Source organism: Pseudonaja textilis, chromosome Z (genome assembly GCF_049901715.1).
Source record: "Pseudonaja textilis isolate UNSWEBS1 chromosome Z, rPseTex1.2, whole genome shotgun sequence".
Lineage (NCBI taxonomy): Eukaryota > Metazoa > Chordata > Lepidosauria > Squamata > Elapidae > Pseudonaja > Pseudonaja textilis.
In genome coordinates this window covers 116,571,664-116,594,625 of record NC_142008.1, presented here as the reverse complement: position 1 = coordinate 116,594,625, position 22,962 = coordinate 116,571,664, and the positions used below count along the sequence as shown (strand labels likewise).

Below are 22,962 nucleotides of genomic sequence, written 5' to 3'. Positions count from 1 at the left end.
GAAATCCTCCCCGAATTGGCCAGCTAGTCGTCTCCATCTCTGCTTATTTGTTTTGTATGGCTGAGGAGGAGGAGACCAGCTGGCTGATTTGGGGAGGATTTCTGTGCTGAAAAGGTGACTGGAGACTAAAAAACAGTCACCTCCAGCAGCTGCCCCTTTGGCCAGCTGATCTCCTCCTCCTCGGCCATACAAAATAAACAGGTAGAGAAAGAGAAGACCAGCTGGCCAATTTGGGGAGGATTTCTGTGCTGCAAAAGAGGTTGCTACTTATCTCTGTCTCCGCTCCGCTTCTCCAACGGTCCAGTGCAGCCTTGTTCCATGTGCTGGCTGCTCAGACTTGCCAGGCCCAGCAAATAGAACAGGGCATGCTTTTTTTCAGTGAGGCTGCTGGATTGCAGCCGCACTGAAAAAAAACACAGCCACTGCAGGCACCTCATAACAAGAGATGCGAGAAGCCCTGGGCCATGTGGTCACCTGCTGGCTGGCTGGGCTGGGCTGGAAGAGGTGCACCTGCCAGGAGAAGAAAGAAAGCATGCTCCGGGACTGGGAGGGCAGGCACCGCGCAAGAGGGTGGATTTTCTGGGACCACTTAAAGGTCAACTTTAAGAGCAACCCCATGGAAGAAGCCAAGAAATGAGAGCAGCCGTAGTGGCAGCAGGGGTGACAGGCTGTGTGTCCCTCCACAAGGAGTGTGAAAGGAGGCAGATACACGGAAGGAAAAGAGGAGCCCTGGCTGTCACCCAGGAGGGGACTGTGGAGGGACCCATCACATACCTCTGTCATCCCCGCCGACACTACTTTTGCTCTCATTCTTGGCTTCTTCCATGGGGGCTCTCTTAAAGTCAATATTTAAGAGCTGGAAGACATTTTGTTAGATCACCTCCAATTCATCATTGGGAAAGGTGTAGCCCCTGAATTCATGAGAAGTCTTGGGCAAAGTTCTCTGACTTTTGAAATGCATCTGCGTGTTGTCTGCCTCCCTTCATGCTTGCCAGGAGCACCTAACTGGAACAAGAGAGAGCAAAGTTGACTGCTATGAGGTGAGCGCCTTGGCTTCCCCTCTTACTCCCCACAGTCACCCTGAGCTGGTGAGGTTTTTTACTTGAGCAAACAGACAGCCACAGCGGCGCCAACAGCAGCAACAGGCAGTGCCGCAACAATGTGGTACAGTAACATTTGGTGGTGCAAATTTATCTCCAAGGGTCAAAAAACAAAACAAAAACCACAAAAACCACCCCAAAATAAAACCCATTGGGCAGGCAGACTCGGCAGGCAGTTGTGATCTTTACTTGGGCTTTTTTTCTTTGTCAGCTCAAGGGTGGAGGAGGGGAGGGAAGGTAGGAAATCACCCTGTCTCTGCAGCATCAGTCATATGACTAAGTGGACGTGGCCAACTCGACATCACTTACAGCAAGGTGCCGCATCACCTTGCCATACCACCTTGCTGAGTTGGCCATGCCTACCCAGTCACATGACCACCAAGCCACGCCCAGCAAACAAGCCATGCCCACAGAACTGGTAGTAAAAAATGTTGAATCCCACCACTGCTATAATACTAATACTCTATTCTTACTTTATACTACTATGCATAATATATCTAATTATTATAGCAATCCCCTTCTTGGCATAATGAATTCTTATTCAGATGTGTACTATTTTTTGCTAGTCTTCTTTAATTTCTAATTTCCATTTTTATTCTAATTTCCATATTTTATATAGCCATTGATAAAATAGTTCCCATATCATATAGTATTCAGTTTGTTCCTTTTCTTTAATTGCTAGTGTTAGCCTGTTCATCTCTGCATATTCTAATATTTTCCTGATCACATTCTCATCTGTTGGAATCTTTTTACTTTTCCAATTTTGTGCAAATACAATTTTTGTCATGGTTAATATATGAATGATTAAATATGCCTTTTCTTTAATATATTTCAGGTATTATCCCCAAAAGAAATATTTCAGGTTTTAAATCAATATGTTGCTGTATCATCTTTTCCAACCACGTGTGTATTGTGACCACCACCTATGGTAATATGATCCTGGTGTCTGATGACATTCCCAGCATTTAGCTGATTTATGTTTGAATATTCTTGCCAGTCTTGCTAGTGCAAAATACCATCTATAAAACATCTTATACAAGTTTTCTTTATATGCAGTTGACATTGTTAATTTATAATTTCTCTCCCACAGTTTCTGCTATTTGTCTACTTCTATGGTATAACCAAAATGTTTTGCCCATGCTGTCATTGTCTCTTTCACTTTTTCTTCTTCCAATTTAATACCCAATAAATAACTACAGTTTTTTAATCAGTTTTTCTTCTGTTCCCGTTAGTATTTTATCCAATTCTGTCAATTCTTTAGAGAAACCCACTAGTTTAGCATATTTTTCATATCTAGACTGTATTTACACATATGAATACCAAAACATATCAATCCCTTGCTCATTTATTTCTTGTTTACTTTTTTTAAAAAACAAATTTTATTAATTTTTTAAAAACAATACACAAACAAACAGAACATAGGATGTAATAACATAAAATATCTTTTCTGGAAAATAAAATATCTCATTTAGAAACAAGATAATTCTGAATTATAATGTATATATTTATCTTATCTGTTCAAATTCATATCTTCTTCCGACTCCTCTTTATTTCTCCCTTTCCTTCTATTTGATTGTATTTCCTTTGCCTTAGATTGTATATATTCATTGTATAGAATTTCATTAGTTCTCTTCTAACATCCTTAATTCAAGCATAGACAAACATAACACAAAACATAAATACATAAAACTTCTTTTTGGAAAGCGGCTTACCCCGGGATACATATTTTTGTACAGACATAAATCAAATTCATGCTCACTTAATATACTATTTCATATCTTATTTAACTTTCTTTTTTTTCTGTATATTTTCTCTCATCTATTCACTCTCTTAATTCTATATAATTTATTTCATCTCAATTTAGATAATTATACTTGCATCTTTTGTCCATCTCTTTCAATTATCTATTTATCTTTTCTTTCTAATACAATATTTCCCCTGTAAACACTGATTGAAGTATGACAACTTTCTATCTTTCCCCTAAATTTAAAACTTAGAATAATACATACTTTTCATACTGATTCTGCTTAGTACATTCTAAATACTACATTTCAAAATAATAAAGCAAGCAAAAAATATTAAATTTAATAAGTACTACATTTTAGAGTAATAAAACAAAAAAAGAGAATATTAAGTTTATAATATAATAAGAACAAGGTTTCATGGGAAGTTAAACTCTATTTTTAAATCTTAAACATTTTTATAACTTCTCTTTAATGCATTACTAACTCATATAATATTTTAATTTTCTAACTCAGTTTCAAATACTAATATCTACCATACAATCTTATGTACTTTTGCAGAATCATTTTTATTAGATTATATTTTACCCTTTATCTCTAAAAAAACACCTGTTTTGTAACATCTTGTTTAAAACCTTCATGACTTCTCTTTTCTTTTTCCCTTCCTTTCTTATCAATTCTAGCTTTTTGCCCCCCCATCTCTCAAATTTCACTCTCTTAATCCACCCTCTCTGTTGTTTTTCTCTTTTCTGTTGCTTTCTGACATCATATTGATTTTTCATCTTATTTTTCCTTTTCTTGGTTGCTTTTTTAAATCCTGGATTCTCCATTTTCATCCCCTTTCTCTTTTCTTCCTCCACTAAGAGTATTTGTCTATTCTTCTTCTTCTTCATCCCAGCCTTCTTCTTGTTGTATTTCTTGATAGGTAGAAATCGCCATTTTTAAAAAATGGAAAATAGATCCAGAAGAGCCCTTGCCTTCTTGTTCTTCTTTCAACTTTTGAAATTCCATTTGTAATTCTTCAAAAAATAATGCCATTTTTTAAAAACAACCCAAATGTTTTTAATCTTCAAGAAATAGTTCACAAAAATCCCAAAGTCACAAAGCAATCCAAATCAGAACAAACAGTTTCATTTAGCACTTTCTTCTTTCTATTTTTCCTCTTCCTGGGGTTGAATTCAAATACACAGTTCCAAAGTAATTTTCTAGAAATCGTATGTCTTTTATTTCTGATCTTATAATATCTTATAAACTCTATGCAGTCTCCTTAAGTACAATCTTAAAATAAGTTCTTTACCTCTTCCCTTCCACTTATAGCAAAAAAAAAAAGATTTTTTAAATTTTTAATTCCAATATTCAGAAATCTTTTATCCCCTTGGCTTTAAGTTTCAAGTTAAATACCTTCTATGCCCAAGCAGGTTTCCAGATTTCCTTCTGCTATTTCCATGGAGAGGGAGAGTGAAAGAAAATAACTTTCCCTTTCCAATTTTCTTCCGCCGCTTTTACTGTCTCCTTTGGAGACAATGTATGCTTCAAATGATTAAGTTTCCAGGGTGTTTAGAAGTTCCTTGTTGTCCCGGTTCAGCCAAAACTTTCACTTTCTCCAACTTCCTCCTGCACAAATTCTTACCTGGCTGCAGGCTTCTTTGTGGCACCCATTGCTGACCGCCGCTCCACTGCCTTGGGAAAAAGGGGTTTTGCTGGCTGAGAAGGGGGTTTGCGATACCTCCAAGCCCCTATCCGGATCCCCTCTCTCTTCGGTTGTCTCTACGGGACAACCATATCCTCCAAATCCATCTGGATCAGAGGAACTTGGGCAGCGAGTACAGCGGGAACTGCGTATGATCACAGATTCCTGCCGCCGCCGAATCCTTGCAAAACCGGACACCAGTTTTTGTTTACTTTTGAGCTCACCCTTTTCATTCAAAATATCTTTTATCCAACAATATTTCCCATATTAATAATATTTGGATGAATAAGTACTTCCATTGTCGAAAGCCAAACTGGTGTCTTCAAATAGTGCTGTTCTCTAATTTTCTCCCATATTAACAATAAAGCATTTCTTATATAATGTCTTTGAAAGTAACCATGTATCTTATTTTTCCCACACCATAAAAAGGCATGCGAACCCAGTTGCAAATCATGCCACTCCAAAGTCAAGAATCTTGTGTTCCTCAATACAATCCATTCTTTCATCCATATTAACACCATAGCCTGGTAGTATAATTCCAAATTAGATAATCCAAACCTTCCTCTAGTCCTTGTGTACTGTAACATTTTTAAAGTAAATCTTGCTTTTTTCCCCGTGCCAAATATACTTTAGTATTATTTTATTAAGATATTCAAATAATTTTTTCCCAATTTTATTGGCATCACATTGTTGTCACAAGACATATAGCAACTTTTTCCCCTTAACTAAACTGGGGGTAGGAATGGATTGCGCATAACACACCTGACCTGCAGGCCATGAATTTGACACCCCAGCATTAGACAGGAAAAGAATTTACTTTCCATTTCCATTCATTTCACACACACAGTTTATACATACCAGGAATAAATAATACTGGTAAACTTGAAAGTTATAATAAGCAACACCTATTTTTAAATGTATATAACCATGATTCAATAGACAGAAATGCTTTTTCTTTACAAGTTGACCTTTGTTGTTGAGCTCAGGTTTCAGCAAAATAATGTAACATTTGGGGGAAAAGATACATCCCAATAAACCAGCACTAGAAGCTAAGATGAAGAAGATCTCCACAGCTACCATATACTTTCCTTTGGTGCTCAAATAGGTGGGAACAAAAGATAACCAAACACTACAAAACATCAACATGCTAAAAGTGATGAACTTGGCTTCATTGAATGTGTCTGGCAGGTTCCTAGCTAGGAAAGCCACCACAAAGCTGACTAAAGACAGAAACCCCATATAGGCCAAGACAAGATAAAACATCACAACAGACCCTTCATTACATTCTGCTATGATCTCTTCAATCATGGATTGCATGTTAAGTTCTGGAAAGGGGGGAGAAGTGATCATCCATGCCAAACAAATACTTGCTTGAATGAAGGAGCAGAAAAGAACAATTAAGATGGACAGTTTTTTCCCCAACCATTTTCTCATGCCGGAACCTGGTTTGGTGGCCATGAATGCAGCAATGACCGTGATGGTTTTGGCCAACACAGAAGAAATGGCCACAGAGAAGATAAAGCCAAAGACTGATTGTCGGAGGAAGCAAATCAGTTGGAGAGGTTTTCCAAGGAAGATAAAAGAACAAAGGAAGCAAAGGAGAAGGGAGATGAGAAGAGTGTAGGTGAGGTCCTTGTTGTTAGCTTTAACAATAGGGTTGTCCTTATTCTTGATAAATATTCCAAGTATGAGCATGGTAATAATTGAAAATAATACAGCAATCACAGCTAAACTGATTCCTAAAGGTTCTTCATAAGTTAAGAAAGTTATGGTTTTTGGGATGCATCAAACTTTATCCTTACTTGGATATTGATCCGCTAGACATTCGGAACAGGCAATCATATCTGTAAGTAAGAGAGAAAGAATTGAATTTAATTCTCCTGATTGCTGTAGCACCAAGTGAAATATATAATTATATTACATCAGAACAGTGCTTTTACTAACTTGCCCACTTTAAGAAGTATGGACTTTAATTCTCAGAATTATGGATGAGGAATTTTGGGACTAAAGGTCCAAAGGTGCCAAAAATGACTTATTTGGTCCAAAGGACCAAAATTGACTTATTGAAGTGGGAATCTTCTCTATTAGTAATAATTTTGGTCAAACATCACCACACTTAAAATATGCCAGAAGCTTCATAAAGACCTATTCCTTCAAGCTCTCTGTGTCCACCATTAGGAATTGATGTATATGAGCAATAGTGTCCACCAGTCTGCAGTATTGTCTGAGATGCTACACATCCTCTTCATGACCTGATATATGGATGGATGGATAGATAGATAGATAGATAGATAGATAGATAGATAGATAGATAGATATGGATATAAATGTAGATAGGCCCAATGTCTGATTTTTTTCAAGATAGACCATCCTATCCTTGAATGGGTGGGTGGCCTGGACATTAACATTTGAACCATTATAAGTCCACATATTTGCCATACGCTAAATAAATAAAACATCTACATTTATATCTACATCTATCTATCTATCTATCTATCTATCTATCCATCCATCTATCCATCCATCCATCCATATATCAGGTCATGAAGAGGATGTGTAGCATCTCAGACAATACTGCAGACTGGTGGACACTATTGCTCATATACATCAATTCCTAATGATGGACACAATGTGATGGATATTTTGTTGAGGAGCACCACAGCCACACTGAGGGGTAAAGACAAGAACCCACTTAAACAATGAGACCTGGCAGACACTATATTGGGTACGGATCCTTTTCAGAGTTGACCAATGCTGGCACCTTTTGTGTAGGGTCATCAATGTAACTGCCTGTATCTGAGTGTTCAGCAACCCTTTTGTCTTTCCACTGTGTGTTGATGTCAAAGTTGTTAGTCAGCTGTTGAATGAGTTAAATCCTGGATTTAACTTTGCCAATTGTACATAGATGTAGATGTAGATGATGTAGATATAGGTGTATGTAGATGTAGATGTATGGATATATGTGTGTGTAATCTCCCCTCCCCTCCCCTCTCCTTACCTCCTCACCTCACCTTATCTTACCTTTGTTCCAAACAGTTAATTTGATGGGCACAACTGTTTGAACCTCTCCTAATTTTAACTGTGAGATGAAGTCCTACCCATTTTTACCTAATGTATATGTTGCATAAATGTTTCTTTTTTCTTTGGGCATCAATATATAAGGGCCTGGAGACAAAAACCATATAAAGAATCTTTGCAGAAATTGGATTTGGCTAGTCTAGAGAAAAGGACTAGGGGTGATAGCAGAGTTCCAGTATATGAGGGCCTGCCACAGTTGAACAGCTGGCCTTCAGGAGTTGTAGGTGCTTCATCACTGGGGGGTTTTAAGCAGAGATTGGACAATAATATAAGGTTTCCTTCTTGATCAGGGAGTTGAATTATAAGACCTCCAAGAGCCCTTCCAGCTGTATTTTGGTTCTGATGGACTATATCTATTTTATTTTATTTGTTTTTTTTTAAATCAAATTTATAAAGCTATTCATCTCACCAAAGTGACTCTTTGTAGTAGTCAATAATGAGATAAAATAACAATCTAGTACAAGGATCCCTGTGGACTGTGTGGGGTTTGCAACTGGACTGCAGAAACTGCCAGTGAGTGCATACACAGGCACATCCTCACTTGTGTGAGCAGCAGGTGAGTGCATGCCTACTCCATTTAAGTGAGTGGCAGGTGTGTCTAAATGGCACTCATGCAAATGGAGCTGCACATGTGCATGCTTGCCAGCCACTCACACAAAACCATCCCCTCTCCCCACATCCCACTGGTCCGCAAAGCCAGAAATGTTAGGGAATTCTGACCTAGTAAGTACAACTATAAAATGTAAAAATCTATATTAGTGCAGATCATTAAAAAACAAAAAAGAAAGATTCAAACCCCAGAAAACAAGAGGAATAAAATTGGCCATCTCAACAAAATTGGCCTTATCAACAAGAACCCATCTCAATAAGTGTCTGGTAGGTCAGAGCCCCAGGCTTGGAGCAATAAAACAACCAAGTCTTGAGGTCATTTCAGGGTGTCAAAAGGAGCAATCTATCATTTTACTGCCCTTAGCTTTATGAAACAGGCCTTAATAGAAGCTCTAAGCCATTTTTGGTCCAGTTCATCCCTTGTTGAGCACAAGGTATCCTTTAGATGTCTCTGTTCTGACCTAGGCTTCCCCCAAAAGCACTAAGCAGAATTGTTGTCCCAGTAAAGCCCCTATTATTAAATGAAAGTGAATTTTTTGCATTCACATTCAGCCAAAGGCCTGGCAAACAGTCTTTCAAGGGACTAATTAGGAGCACAGACCTTATCTAGCATGGAGAGCTGCCAAATAAATATTTTCAAATGCAGTGCTGACAAGAAAGGACTCAACACGGAGTCTCTGAGATGCACAGACAGATCTTCACATTGCTGCAATGAATGAATTATTTCATGCAAAAGCCCCCTCCCCTTTTGCTCCTCTTTTAATCTCTATGGGAGGGCCCTTCACTGTCCACCTGTGGCTTTACTCCCACGTTGACTCTTTGTAATTGTTCTTTCTTTTGGCAGCTCTGCGCATGTGCAGATTGGGTCCAGCTGCTCCCCTGCCTCACTGCTGTCTGACTCTGAAGGCAGCTGACAACTGCCAGACTGCCCTGGCCCCATCTCTGCCTCTGATACAGAGCCCTCATCTGAGCCTTCCTCAGCCTCCAGGACTGGCCCTCCAGGACTGGCCCAATCTCTTCACTGTCTGACTCTGCTGCCAGTTTCGCTAGCCGGTGGCAGGCCACAACAGTCTCCTCTATCATTTCATTTTATTCAGCTATTCTATAAACCAGGTAAAGTGTAGATCCCCTAGAGGACAAAGCTGACATGAGCCAGAATATCTAAGATTCTTTTTCCTCATTGCAGTAATTCTTTGAAACCTATGCATTGTGGCATCACCCAATTTTGTATATACCACCTTGTGAAATCTTCCAGTATCAGAATTGGTCTTCATATCAAAGAAAGAAGACAACATGTACAAATAAAAACAATGGAGTCACTGCTCAATTTCACCGTGGAAAAAGGTCATCTACCAACAGAAAATAGAGTGGAGTACAGAAGCATATAGTAAACCAGAGAAAAATTTACCTGACATGTTTGACATTTTCCCATCAGAACATGGATCACAATCATAGCAGCAAAATTTCTGCCCTTCCTTCTTTTTCTTTTGATAGCCAGCAGGACAGGGATTATGACACACAGAACAGGGCAAGACCTGTTGATAAACCAGGATGTAAACCAGGATTGGTGGATTTAACAACAACAACAAAAATCAGCACTATAAGTGTGCTTTTGAAAACCAGGTCAAGGAATTAAAGTTTTTAATTTTCCTTATCCTCTTTTTGTTGATAAAGTTTTGGGTTTTCAGTTATTCCTGAGTTTTATTTCATTGATAGCAAAATTTCCCATCTCCCTCATGAAAAAAAAAAAACTACTGTAAATTTGTCCCACATAGCTGGAAAAAACAACAGCCATAGATGGAGTAGTTAACAGATAATCAGAGTTGGAAGGGACCTTGTAGGTCATCTAGTCCAACCCCCTGCCCAAGTGGGAGAACCTACACCATTTCTGACAAATGGCAGTCCAATCTCTTCTTTAAGTCTCAAGTGATGGCGCTCCCACAGCTTCCAAAGGCAAGCTGTTCCATTGGTTGATTGTTCTCACTGTCAGAAAGTTTCTCCTTATTTCCAGGTTAAATCTCTCCTTGTTCAGTTTCTAAATCTTTCATCCAAAATAATAAAATACCTCAAAATCCACACCCCCTTAAAATATTTGGGCCACAAAATTAAATCTTCATGAATTGCAAATTCATCTCCATCAAGTGCTTTGGGATCCATCTTTCCAATTTTCACTTTATGGTATGAATTGTTTGGAAACATGATCACATTTGTAATATCAAATCCAGAAAGCACTTCTCCATGATGATTGATGAACACAGTTTCTCCAAGGGAATTATTAAATGAAAGGCCTGAAGGAACCAGTGAAGCTAAATAAAAGTGAGAGGGAACAAATCAGTTGAAACAATACAGTGGATAACATCAAACATCCTAACATTTATCTCTATGGAAGTGCAAGTTGCATTACTTAAGTCCCACTGATTTCTTGCAGTCAATTTCAATTAGAACCATCATTAAGTCATGGCAGGTTGAACAAGTCACAATTATGGGCTTCCACAAGAAAGACAGAAATATTATAATATTGATTTCATTGTGGACTGTTTTGAACACCTGTATTCCTTAAAACTAGATTCAAAAGCAAAATAAGCAGAATTAGCAACATTATGGCTTAGCATGACCAGCGGAACTACAATAGATACAATCAAAATCCAATCTATTTGAAAACTTTATATATAAATGTGATTTAAAAAACCCAATAAATCAAAAATCTGTTCTAAAATACATATGTTTTGGCAGTGGAAAAGTTAATTTCCTTTAGGTTTAAAGTGGGAGAAGAAATTGGGTTTTACAGAAGAAGAAATTACTCAGTTGATTGATAACATTCCCAGACAGCATTCCCAGATTATTGGATGCAATATTCTGATTCTGTAAACTGCTTAGAGAAGTCTGTAAAAGCACTGTGAAGTGGTGTATTAGTCTAAGTGCTATTGAAATTGCTATTTATGTGGTTCAATCAAGTGTCATGGAGAATAAACTTCCTTCAGATTGGTGACCACAAGGGACATACTGAAGCTATTCCAAGTTGGGTGTCTTCCAGTGCTCGGATTCAACTGGTGTAACAACTGGCTTGGTGAGCATGCACAGGGTTTGAAAACAACCCATTTTCAGCTTTAAAGCTTACTTCTGCTACAGTCCTGGTGAGTAAAACAGCTGATGCGTGGCAATCCGCTGTGCCATGTGAATCAGCTGGGCTGTAAAACAGTGAAATATAGGACAGACTAGGGCAGAGGTGGGTGGGGTGAACTAATCACTGGAGCAACCAGTTCACTCAAACCAGTCCATACCAGTTGAATTCCATCCCTGATGTCATCAACAGATAGGAACTTTCCTATTTGTATCAATGCCTTGCAATACTGAAGACCTTCCATCAGTTTTGCTGGGGAAGGTTGAGAAGAAACTTCTGCAGTACCAACCCATGAGTCAGGACAATGAGAATTGATTTTTGCTAGTGAATCATCACAGCATTGGTTGAATGAAGAGAATCTAAAGTCAACATATTTGAAGAATTCAGTAAGTCACCTTTCACAGGACTTATGTACACTAGTACCACATCACTAATTTGAGAAATTAGAAAAAACTCACTGTGCATTTACATGGTACTAATTTGCTCCTGGCAATGAACCTGTTTGATTCACAGGTTTTTACCTTCCAGATGCCTTGATCTTGACGTTCATCCTTTGTTTTCTCTGCTACTTTTTTGTATTTAGAGCTAAGTAAGTTCATGTCATCAACAGCATAAGCTACAGCATAGACTGCATTGTAGATACCATAACTGTGGCCAGTCATCTCAAATAAATGCCTGGGAAGATTTCTTAGATCTTCCTTCCCAATACATTTATCATCACTTTCCACTGGCTTACTGCTATCTGAAAAGCCACAATCAAAGCCTTGTTCCCAGAAGTCGTTCAGCAAACTAGCTCATTGGGTCTGAAATGGTTTTATTTCCCCAAGGAATTCATTGAACCCTGGCAATTCCTTGGAATGAATAGCAAAGGAAATTGCTCCATCAAACATTTGCAAATCAGAGGGCTGGTGAAGATTTGTTAATATTAAATCCATCTGAGCTGTCAGAATCTACATTTTCCCACAGGTTATCACTAGAAATTTCATGAATATAAACAGAAGCATTGCTGTGGTGCTTTCCCCATAAAAGATGAATGTATTGGCTATGGGGTGATTCAAATAAATATTTATCATCTGATTTAAATCGCTCTGAAGCATAGAAAAGAATGCTTGTTTAGGCAATCTCTCCACAAAGGCAGAGCAGATCCTGTTCTCCAAAAGAAGTGGATCCAGGGCTCTGAAGAATTTGTCTCCACTATCATCATCCAGAATAAAAAGGCCAATCCACATCCATCCAAAATGCTTCAGCAAATAAGCAATCCCTACAATCTGAAGGGTTTCATTGGGAGCCATGCTGTAAAAGGAAGCAGCCATCTTTGCTCCTAGTTTCCTGGGAGCAAATGACCCATAGGACAGCTAAAATAACAATGTACATTTTGTTGGAATGTCACGAATCACCTGAGAATGATATATTTTCTTAAAGAACATGCAGACACATATGTTTTCCCAAGCTCTTTCCTCGCATGGGCTTCCATTTACAATTGTAAAGGAAGCTCTGATCATTATGATAGCCAAATAGTATTAATTGGAACATTGCCTTATTGCTTGGCTAGAGACACAGCCTGCCTCTTCTTCATGCACTCGAGAGAACAAAAATATTACCCTAAGCAACTGGTAGATTTGACTGGGTGGAAATGATGGACACAGTCAACCATAAGCTTCTATAGCTGAGGATGAACTTACTCTTATATTAGCAATTCTCGGGTTCTTGCTCTCTTTTTTGGACACCATTTTTGACAAACTATTTTCATAATTTCAATATATGCATCAGATATGGCTTCATTGTAATTTCCAAAGTTCATCAGGCCTTTTAAGAGCCGTAGTGGTACAGTGGTTAGAATGCAATACTGCAGGCTAATTCTGCTGACTGAGGACTGCCAGCAGTTGAAAAGTTCAATTCTGACTGACTTCCTTCCATCCTTCTTTTTTTTTTATTCCAAATTTGTATTTTTATAGCATATAAAAATCCAATTTCAATCGAATAGTGCTGTCTGGGTACAATATTTTTAGGATATAATAATCAAGATGTTTACAACAATATTCATTACATTGATGTTAATTATAGTAGTATCAATGTGCTGTCCCAGTCAGTCGATGGGAATTGGATAGTTACTTAGGAATTATGAGCTGTCCCCCTAAGGGAATGCATCTTGGTAAATGTAGTTAAGGGTATCCTGGGAAATATAGTCCATGTCATGTGATCACATCTGCAATCCTGATTGGTCACTGAATTGACCCTTGGTGGGTTGGGGGAGGTTTTCCTCACTTTTGCCTGAAATCTCTAACTCATGGCAGCTTCTTTCTATCGCTACAAGATGAGTTAGAAGATAACCATCTTTTACTTCAAGGCAGATATTCAAAGGATTGGTCATTAAAGAAGAACTTCATCACAAACATGAGTTATGAGGATACCTGATGGATGTCTTGTTGAGTTATCTATCTGCATCTGTACAGCTTCAAATCTACCTCTGTGCAGAAGGCAGAAAAATCAATAATAATAATAATAATAATAATAATAATAATAATAACAATATTTACTTAACCAATTCAACATGCCTTTCTTATATCACTGATCCTATCAATCCCTTTCCCTGTATTTAGCTCCTGTTTTTTTTCAGCTAGCCATTGATAAAATAGGTCCAAAGTCAGACCTTCCATCCTTCTGAGGTTCATAAAATGAGGACCCAGATTATTGGGGGAATAGGCTGACTCAGTAAACTGCTTAGAGAGATCTGTAAAGCACTATGAAGCACTATATATTTATTTTACTTTTATTTGTATAAGTAAAAACATAGTTATGAATACATGGATACATATATAAAAAAGAAACAATAGGACAGGGATGGTAGGCACATTGGTGTGCTTATGCATGCCCCCTACAGACCTCTTAGGAAAGGGGTGAGGTCAATAGTAAACAGTCTAAGGTTAAAGTTTTTGGGATTTGGGGAAGAAATCACAGAGTCAGGTAGAGTATTCCAGGCATTGAACTCTGTTGCTGAAGTCGTATTTCCTGCAATCAAGTTTGGTGCGATTAACCTTGAGTTGTATCTATTGTTTGCTCTTGTATTGATATGGTTGAAGCCAAAGTATTTATTGACAGGTAGGACATTGCAATGTATGATTTTATATACTATACTTAGATCGGACCAAAGGTAGTGTAGTTCTAGCTTTTCTAGGTCTAGAATTTCAAGTCTTGTGGCATAAGGTATTCTGCAATGAGTAGAGGAGTGGAGAACTCTTCTTGTGAAATATTTCTGGACTTCCTCAACTGTGTTAATATAATGCGGGTTCCAGACTGATGAGCTGTATTCGAGTATTGGTCTAGCAAATGTTTTGTATGCTCTAGTTATTAGTGTAATATTACCAGAGAAAAAGCTACGTAAGATTAGGTTAACAATTCTTAACGCCTTTTCGGTGATGTAGTTACAGTGGATTCTAGCACTTAGATCATTAGAGATGAGTACTCCAGGGTCCTTAACAGAGTTTGGATCATCAACAAGGTCTTGACTGTTCAGACTATTCAGACTAAATCAGACTTTTCTGACTTTTTTTGCCAATATGTAAGACAGATCATTTGTTTGTTGAGATTTGAAGTTGCCATTTGTTTGACAATTCTGATACATAGTTGAGGTCTTTTTGAAGGGTAGCAGTATTTTCTGTGGTGTTGAATAGCTTTACATCATCAGCGAAGAGAATGCAGTTGCTCTTAATATGATCACAGAGTTCATTTATATAGAGTATGAAGAGAGTTGGTCCGAGAACACTGCCTTGGGGGACACCACTGTTGACAGGTACAGAATTGGATAGGACGCTCACAGTTTTGACCATTTGTTGTCTGTTTGACAGCAATGCTTCTATCCAGTTATGCAGGTTTCCAGAGATACCATAAGATTTTAGTTTTAGGAGTAGTTTGTCATGTGCCACTGAATCAAAGGCTTTACAGAAGTCTATGTAGATTGTGTCTATTGCTTTGCCCTGATCGAATTGTGTAGTCCATATGTGTTTGCAGTGTAAGAGTTGCAGATTGTAGGATAGTTTTTTCCTGAAACCAAATTGTTTATTAGAGAGTACGTTGTTTGTCTCTAAGTGGAGGATAATGGATTGGTTAATAATTGATTCCATGACTTTACAGGGGACGCAACATAAAGAGATTGGTCTGTAATTTTCACCTAGGCTGGGGTCTTCCTTTTTAAGGATGGGGATGACTGTAGCTTGTGACTATAGTTTTGGCAAGGAGCTGGTCCTGAAAGATTTTACAAAGATTATGCTTAGAGGTGCATAATGGCAGTGGATAGCTTTTTTAAGAAGTAGGCACATATTCCATCTGGTCCAATAGATAGAGATGGTTTTTGATTGTGTGGTGCTTTTTCAACATTGTCTTCTGTAAAATCGATATGTATTAGATCATTGTAGTTGTCTGTGGTTCAACTAGGAAATACTGGGCATGATCCATTGCTGTTTACAAATACTGAGCCAAAGAATGTGTTAAAGAGGTTGGCTTTAATGGTTGATTATATACATCTAATGGTTTATTATATATATCTAAGTACTATTGCTATTTATTGAAGCCGAATGAAACCCCTACTTAGAATAGAATTTTCCAGTTCCCTTCAATTTTGCCACATGGATGAGTTTTCATATATGTTGTTACATGTATCTTACCTGTGGGATTTTGTAAAGACTTACGATATCTGACATGAAGAAAGAGATATCAGCACCAAATCCACCAATCAGGGCCACAATGAAATTCTTCTTGATGCCACATCTATAGTTGACAAACAACTGATCAGAACGAAATAGCAGTTCCAAAGTAGAACGGTAAGTTAGCCGGGGATCAAAATAATTGTCACAGATGAAAAATCCTAGGGTAATGTTAGACAATAGTCTTGGGTGTGAGTTGATCTGTTTCACAGCAAAAGCCAAAGTCAGGGAATGCTGATAAAACTTTAAAACAGCGCTGAAAAGATATTTGAGGTATATGAAAAATGCAGAAGAATTGCAGAGAGAACAATATATTCAGTGAAGCAACAATTATAGCCCCAAAGAAACTTAGATATTGTGATAATCATTAGATATAGATACCTATGAGGAACATATTGGGCATCATGAAACAGAGGTCTACAACAGAACCAGCTTGCACAAAATATATTGTGCAATATAATTGTGAAGGTACAAAGCTGGAAGATTCTTATTATTATGTAGAGATTTATATAAAATAGTACATGAGGTTATTGAATAATTTAATTTAAGATTGATAATATGCATTAATATCAAATGATGTAAGAAAATTAATAATATTAATGTAAAATTATTGTCATGTTTACTTTAAAATGTAAAACACCCTGGAACCAAACTGTTCACATAATGATGTGTTTATAGAAATAAAAATAAATAAAAAACTTTAAAAAAATAATCTTGTTTCCCCTTCTCCAGAAATAATATTTATTACACTGGTTTGCCTTTCTTGCAATCCTTATATTTAGATAGATGTCACCACTACATAGATCTCACCACTACAGACACTTTTGGAGAACATCTGTGACAAGTCAAACAAACCCACTTTCCTTAAATTGTCCATGCTGCTCAGATTTTCATCTAATTAAGGTGAACCCTTCAGATCTCAGCTGTCCCAATGTCGATTTAGAATATTATTATTCCATGATTTGATTCTAAACCAGATTTTTATCAAGGAATCTGAGAACTGTAGACTAGACTGAAAAATCAAAGCTTATCCAAGATTAAGGCTGTATTTGTAAACTTCATTAAACATACCAAGCAAGCTCTAGGATTGATTCTTTACTTGTTTCTTTCTCCATCTTGATATAGTATCTGCTTTAAGAGTTAAAATTGCAACTCCTTTGGTCACACTGGCAATCTCAAAACATCTGCAGGATAACAAATGCTTTTTACAATTGCTGTATTATGTTAAATGAGAAGAGAAGCATTGGAATTAAATCTCAGAATTTGTAACCCTGCATAGATTGTCTGAGATGCAAGATGACATCTGCAGGAGTTCGGCCCTGACTCAGTAAAATAAATAAATAAACAAACTCTGGATTTGTCATAATAAGTCAAATATGTTTATTCAGCTGAATAAGGATGAGTCCTCCCAAAAAGTAGAACCCTGAACATAAGATAAGGCAGGTATTATACATTTCTTTGTTTTTACTTAGTAACTTAAGAAGCTGGCACACAACAGAAACAATATAGAAGTATAGAAGTTATAAAAAATACTCAAGCCAAGCATGCCTTCTGTGGTTTTGGTTATGTGCTTAATCCATAGGCTAGTGGTTTTCTTTGGAACTTTCCATGTTCTCAACATATGTTCTCTTTAGCCATTCACCAAATCCATCAGATTCCTGATCACACAGGTTCTTGGACAGAGCAAAGGTGAATCATTTGGAGTGTGCTCATTGGACAATGAGACCCACAGAAGGAAAATGACCAGTGATGGGATTCAAGGTTTTTAGTACTGATCCTGTGGGTGTGGCCTCGTGGGTGTGGCAGTGGAAGGATACTGTAAAATTTCCAATCAGTGGTGGTGTTGGCCAGTTCTCTGAACTACTTGAAATTTCCGCTATCAGTTCTCCAGAACTGGTCAGAACCTCTGAAACTGATATTTGAGTTCAAGGAAGGAACTGAAGGTTCCCCATGATGAGATATGGTGAAGCAGAACCCCAATATTCTCTAAGTGCAGCAAGGTTTTTGGTAATTTTATGCATTTGCTGATCCAGCAGCCACGCACTATCACTTCCCAATATTCTGTATCATATTCTTGAAAAGAAGCTCTGTGGTCTAGCTATTATGATATTGTATAGGATTTTACAGATCAGTCAACGTGATCCACAAAAGCATATGAAATAATAAAACTGGACACTCTTAAGTTTCCTAAAGTCTCACAGGAGGTCTGGCTGAAACATTGTCTATGCTTTTGAAACTCTGATTATAAATAGAACTGATAAAAATAACTGGTGTCAAATTTTGCAATATTCTCTACGTAATTTACAGGAATGCTAATGAGACTTTTTTACAGTCTCCAATGACATGACCAGGAAAAGGGGAAAAAAAGAATTGCTTACAGAGGTGGCATAAATGATTTCTGGGAAGGATGTTCTTCAAAAGAATGTTCCTCTAGTACATATACAACCTGAACTGTGATCCCACCAATGAGGAGGTTTCCTGGTTTATACCATTCATGAAAGATAGGAAAGGGGTCACTTCTGTGACAAGGTGTGGCATCCATCTGACACTTCGAGTCAATCAGCAACCACACTATGACCATTACCGTCAACATTTTCTTTAGAATTGGCTTCTTGTAGGGACATAGGGATGTGGTGGCTCAATGGCTAAGATGCTGATCTTGTCAATTAGAAAGGTCGGCAGTTCAGCGGTTTGAATCCCTAGCATCACCTAATGTAGTGAGCGCCCATTATTTGTCCCAGCTTCTGCCAACCTAACAGTTTAAAAGCACATAAAAATGCAAATAGAAAAATAGGGACCACTTTGGTGGGAAGGGAACAGCGTTCCATGCACCTTCGGTGTTTACTCATGCCAGCCACATGACCAAGGCGATGTCTTTGGACATAATCATTTGGGTTAATTGCAAAGGTAAACAGTTACCTCTGTGAAAGGAACCTCCTGGGTTTGGAAAGTTATTATTTCACTTCCATACAATAAATTTGGAAACAATTACCTTCTTAGCTTTTTAAGGAGATGCCTCATAAATAAAATTATGTATGATTATTTCTGCCAACTTAATCATTACCCATGGGGTACTTCTCAAGCCAAATACCTATGGCTGAAATGTCTACCTTCTCCAAATATATCTGTGTAAGCAATCATTGAGCATAATAATGATGAAAGTTACCATTGAGGATACACTGGAACTTTTTATTCTTTTGTAATATTGATATCAACTACGCCATGTGCCTTCCACCTCTACCTCAGCAAGATTCCATGGGCAAAGACTCCCTGAGTGGAGATTTCCTGTCAGCTGAGAAGGGAGACAGCTATACAAGTGGATCAGATAACAGCAGCCAGCAACAGCCAGTAGAGCAATAACCCTTTACTTGCTATTTCATTACTTCAATACTTATAACACCGATTACCTCATTACCTCAAAACTTATAACTTTATTACCTCAAGACATATATTAATGATTAGATAATGATGTATATAAAATAATTTTTTATAATAATTTCTCTAAAATAATTTATCAATTGTTTGATTGATTAGTGTGATTAGACCATCTAGTACAAATAATATGGTTACCTATCAGTATAATTTAATTGATTAGTAAAAATTAATTATTAGTGAAATTAATTGACCAATTTGATTAGTGATTAGTGTAATTAATTGATTAGGGTGATTGCTAATTAGTGTAATTACTTGACTAGCATGATTACTGTAATTAATAATTGGTGTGATATTGTTATTGATCTTGTTTGATTGAACAATTTAATTCAACCAATCATCTCAACAAACCCACCATGCCAGTAAAAAAATCCAATGCCAAACTACAACCCCAAAAGAAAGAAATCCCCACCAATGAACCACAAGACTCCTGTACATGCCTTATATTTAAAGAAAATTTACAGGAGAATGAAAATTTCATCAAATGTTCCCTACGTGACAGCTACACTCACTACGACTGCTTGGGATTACCCAAGCAAATGGCTCAATTCCTAGAATCACCCAACCACAGGTTTTCATATCTCTGTCCACTGTGCAGATCCAAACTGGACAAAGATATTGCCCTGTTCGAAAGAGTTGATACCTTAAAAACACGAATAACACCATAGTAGAATACCTGGACACTATAAAAACAAGATTAACTAACCTTGAAAAAAAAGACACAACACAAAAAAGCAAACATCCAATAGCTGCAAACCACACCTTTATGCAACAGCCACAACCACAACCCAATCCACAAAAAACCACAAATCCAACAAATAATGATATCTCAATCCTCGCCAGAGAAGCTGTTGAGTGCAAACAGAAGTGTCCAAACACCATCTAATTTGGTCTAGAGGACATCAATGACAATGATGATATCACAATTGTCTGCAACATCATCAGTAACTATCAAGCATCAACCATCTCCTCTGATGAAATACTTGACATTTCCCACACCGGCCCAGAGTTCAAAAACAGAGGTGGCTTGGTGGCCCCACGCTTCTGCAGGGTCATTTGCAAAAATGAGTTAAGCAAATGTAAATTCATTTATACCATAAATTCACTCACCAAAAGCAATTCCAACCATAAGAACTTCCATTCTAACCCTGACCTAACCTTACAGCTACGTGTCCACTCCTGTAAACTCTGCATAAAACTCAAAAAATGTCTAGACAATGGAGAGAAGGACCTGTACATTGACAATCTTGCTGATCGTATCAAAATTAAGTCACACAACCCACAACTCCACATCCAACACTACTTCAACCAATCCACCATCACCCTAAAATAGGCATGCACACCCCTAACTACCTCAATTCCAACTACAACTGGCCTTAAATGCAAGCTATTCAATGCAAAAAGCCTTGTAAATAAAATACCTGAATTTCTCCTCTTACTAAATACGGCTAAATTTGACATCATATTTGTCTGTGAAACATGGCTCAATGCAACTCTCCCTGACTCCATTACCACAGTAAGAGACTATCATGTTTACCAATCAGATCGTGAAATCCATAGAGGAGGTGGCATTGCTATCTTCTATAAAAAGTCCCTACATTTAAAAAACATCCAAGTTACCCAGGAGCTTGCTCTTCCTGAGACCATTGTCTGTGAACTGTCCTTAAATATCACATTTCAATTCTTACTATGTTACAGAGCCCCTGATTATGTCATTGAACATGCAAACAAGTTAAATTCACTACTAACATGGGCAACATCATGCCCACATGCTTTTAACTTTCTTGGTGACTTCAATCTACCTCATATTAACTGGACAATAAACAAATGTAAAACTGAACCCATACATGCAACATTCTACAATGCTGCAACAAATCTGGGACTGGAACAACTAGTAACCAACAATACTAGATTTAACAACTGCCCCGATCTCATCTTTTGCAATAGTTTGAATTCAATTTATAGAATACAAATTAAAGAACCCTTTTCCAACAGTGACCACAACATGATTGACTTTTGTCTCAACATATATCCATACAAAAATTATCATAACAACTGGATCCCCAATTATAACTTCCAAAAAGACAACTATGACCTTATAGACACCAATCTCTCATCTCTGGATAGGCAATTTCTATTCACTGGATGAATACTGTTGAAGACCATTGCAACATATTTTTACATGAAGTCAAAAGAGTCAAATTATATGTACTAATAACAACTTCCAAAACCAGAAAAAGCAAATTATTCATAATAATAAGGAAGCTTCAGTCCAAAAAGAAATCAATTTGGCAGAAAAACAAATCTGGTCATGTTGCCCACTTCAAAAGCCAATACAAAAATTTATGCCACCAGATAAAGACTGAATGCACTAATTATCACATTAAACAAGAGGAAAACCTTCTACACACCAATTCCACCTGCACTCTCTACAATTTTGTAAACAACAAACTAAAAGACTCAAGGTCCATCCCATCCCTGAAAGGACCTAATGGTAACGACTGCAATGATGACACCATTAAAGCCAACCTCTTTAGCACATTCTTTGGCACAGTATTTGTAAACAGCAATGGATCATGTCCAGTATTTCCTAGTCAAACCACAGACAACTACAATGATCTAATACATATCGATTTTACAGAAGACAATGTTGAAAAAGCGCTACACAATCTAAAACCATCTCTATCTATTGGACCAGATGGAATATGTGCCTACTTCTTAAAAAAGCTATCCACTGCCATAGCCAAACCTCTAAGCATAATCTTTGAAAAATCTTTCAGGATCAGCTCCTTGCCTAATCTATGGTCAAAAGCAACAGTCATCCCCATCTTCAAAAAGGGAGACCCCAGCCTAGTTGAAAATTACAGACCAATCTCCTTATGCTGCGTCCCCTGTAAAGTCATGGAATCAATTATTAACCAATCCATCATCCTTTACTTAGAGACAAACAACCTACTCTCTAATAAACAATTTGGTTTCAGGAAAAAGCTATCCTGTAATCTGCAACTCTTACACTGCAAAAACATATGGACGACACAACTCAATCAGGGCAAAGCAATAGACACAATCTACATAAACTTCTGTAAAGCCTTTGATTTAGTGGTACACGACAAACTACTCGTAAAAATAAAATCTTATGGCTATCTTTTCCAAGCAGAATATAGTAAAAGTTGATAGAAAGAAAAAAAGATATTTTTAAAAAATGAATTAACTAAAGGGAGCCTCTAGCCTAAAATATTACAAAGTCAAAAAGGAGAAGAAAAATAAATAAATAGATATGAACAAAAAAGCCAGTCCAGTTTCAAAAAACAAGATTGTATATAAAAATCCAGCAATGAGAAGAAAAAAAACCATTACTTTGACACTCCTGTTTAAAATCGCTGCTTAATCACTTCTGTAAAAACTTTTACAGATTCTTTCTTTCCCTTAGGGTGTCCTTTCAAATCTTAGAGTAAAAAAAAAAGTTCTCACCACACTTTCTCTTTCTGCT

General features: G+C 37.4%; 1 pseudogene; it reads right to left on the bottom strand.

Moving 5' to 3' along the window:
- Nucleotides 1–263: 263 nt before the first annotated feature.
- On the bottom strand, nucleotides 264–6,374 carry LOC113448761 (vomeronasal type-2 receptor 26-like; annotated as a pseudogene).
- Nucleotides 6,375–22,962: the final 16,588 nt, after the last annotated feature.